Source organism: Octodon degus, unplaced genomic scaffold (assembly GCF_000260255.1).
Source record: "Octodon degus isolate 3935 unplaced genomic scaffold, OctDeg1.0 scaffold00067, whole genome shotgun sequence".
In the NCBI taxonomy this organism is placed as follows: domain Eukaryota; kingdom Metazoa; phylum Chordata; class Mammalia; order Rodentia; family Octodontidae; genus Octodon; species Octodon degus.
The window spans coordinates 10,530,203-10,532,827 of NW_004524643.1; the positions used below are offsets into that span (position 1 = coordinate 10,530,203).

At 37.9% G+C, this 2,625-nt stretch overlaps 1 protein-coding gene across 1 annotated transcript in view; it reads right to left on the minus strand.

The window, feature by feature from the left end:
* LOC105742699 (60S ribosomal protein L36a-like) overlaps positions 1-2,625 on the minus strand; it is an 8,085-nt gene that overhangs the window by 4,993 nt on the left and 467 nt on the right. The window lies entirely within an intron of this gene.

The window sequence follows — 2,625 nt, forward strand, 5'->3', positions numbered from 1 at the left end:
TTGCCAATACCATGCTGATTTTATCACAGTAGCTTTGTAGTATAATTTCAAGTCAGGAATTGTAATGTCTCCTTTCTTGTCTTTGTTGGCCAGGATTGCCTGTGCTATTCTAGGTCTTTTCTGGTTCCAAATAAATTTTAGGAATGATTTCTAGGTCTGTGAGGTATGTTGGTCATAGTTTGATAGGGATTGCATTAAGTCTATTCTCTGCTCTTATTTTTATAGCTTCCTGTCTTGTACAAGCTTTTCATTTAGCTTGCTGTTCTTTTTGTGGAAGTTTGAGGTTCACCATTAAGCAGTTTATTTGTGCTTGCTTTGTTTTCCTGATAGAAGTATTCTCTGCTATAAATTGCCTCTTAGGACTGCTTTCATTGTATTTCATAAGTTCTGGTATATTGTGTTGTGATTATTGTGGGAAACCTGTGATTGGTATCTATTTTATAATAGTGTCAGCCACACTCTTAAGTTTTTATTCTTCTGCTGAGTTAAGCTTCTATTCCCTCTTACCCCACCTATTTGCCTTAAGTCTCCTGCTATTCTCCAGGGGTGGGACCTTCCTCTGTTGCTTAGATACCTGCTGAGGTCAAGAGCCCAGACTTCCTCATTCCTACACTCCCTTTATATACCCAGCACCTCCCCTAAATAAACCAGACTTGATCAGAACTTGTCTTGTCTGCATTTCTTGTGTCTCCTGTCCCTTCTCATCCCCACTCCCCCTCTAGGGTCCTCACTGACTAACCCGGGGGTCGGGACAGATTATCATTTAATTGTGGAAACTGTCTAATTTCTGTTTTAACTTCATTTGTAATCCATTGCTTCCATGTGTTTATGGAGTTTTTTTTTTTTAATATTTTTGGTACACGGTCTCACTATATTTATCATATTCCTAGTGATCCATCTGTTATCAGCCTCCCCAGCACTGGGATTACTGTCATGTGTCCCCTTGCCCAAACCCAGTGGCTTGCTGTGTGTGCCTGTGGGTAGGGATGGCTTGGCATGTGGTGCCCTGGAATCAAACCCCAGTCTCTGCACTTGCCTAAGCAAGTGCTTTGTCCACTGAACTATCTGGCAAGCCCTTGTGTTTAGGCATTTCTTGTGGTTTCTTTTGCCATTGATTTCCAAGTTCAGTGCACTGTGGTCTGGTAATATGGAGGGGATAATTTTCATTGCTTTGAATTTACTCAAGTCTGTTCTGTGAGCTAGTGTGTGGTCTAGTTTGGAGTATATCCTGTGTGCTACTGAGAAGAATGTGTATCATGATGTTGTGGAGTGGAATACTCTAAGCATCTACTAAGTACATTTGTTCAAAAATTTGGTTTAGGGCTGGGGATATAGCTCAGCAGAGTAATTGCCTGCCTGGCAACCACAAAGTCCTGAGTTTAATCCCCAGGAATGAAAAAAAAAAAAAAAAAAAGGTTCAGTTCTACTATTTTGTTGTTGACTGTTTTGTTTAGTTGATCAATCTTTTTGTGCCAGTGGGTATTAAGATGCCTCAATCCAAAGGTATTAGTGCTAATTTTACTTTTCATGCCCATTAATATTTGTTTTATATAGTTGGGCTTGCTTGTTTTTGTTGCATGTATTTTCATAGTTGTTATCCCTTCCTGTTGAGCTGTTTCCCTTTACAAGGTTCTAGCAACATTCTTAATCTCTTTTAATCAGTGTTGGTTTGAAATTCACTTTGTTTGCAAATAGAATAGGTACTCCTGCTTTTTTTCTGAGTTCCCATCACATGGAGTATTGTTTTCCAGCCTTTGACTTTCAGCTGATGAATTTCTTTTTTAACTAAATGTGTTTCTTGTTTGTAGCATATTGTTGGATCTTGCTTTTTTGATTCACTCTGCCAGTCTGAGTGTTTTGTTTGGTGGATTGCAGCCATTAACATTGGTGGTTATAACTGAGATCTACTGCATTATCCTTGTTATGTTATGTTTCTTTTGTTGCCACCCCCACCATCTTTATGTCCTCCTGTTTAATTGTTGGCCTTGCCTGGTGTAGTTCTTCTGTTGAGGTTCATGGTGTTGTAGTCCTTGTAGCTCCATAACTATCCCCCCCACTTTTTTTTTGTGGAACCAGGGATTGAACTCAGGCCCTTGAGCTTGCCAGGCAAGTGCTTATTCTACTGAGCCATCTCCCTGGCCCCTGTATCCCTTTTTTTTATTTTTTATTTTTTTATTTATTTTTTTTTTCCCTGTATCCCTTTTTATAATGTCCTTCAAAGCAATTTGGAGTCCTGGTTGGGTGAGCATACATTTTATCAGATGTTCTTTGTTATAAAAGTGTCTTATTTCTCCATCAGTTTTAAAGATATTTTTGCAGGATCTATCAGTCTGGGTTAAAGACTGTTTCTTTTAAAACCTGAAATACTTTATACTTAGCTGTCCTTGATTTGAGGGTTTATTACCTTTATAGGTGATTTCTTTCTTTTCCCAACAGTTTTAAGATTCTATTCTTGTTTTGACTTTCTTGAATCTTGATTATGATAGGCCTGGGTATAGTTTTTTTTGTTTTACTGTGACTAATTGAAATTGTATATGCCTGTCTTTTTCTTAAAACTTAATTTTATTGAGAAAGAAGTAGCCATAAGACAGTTTCAAAACAAGTCAGTAGGATAGTTACAATAAT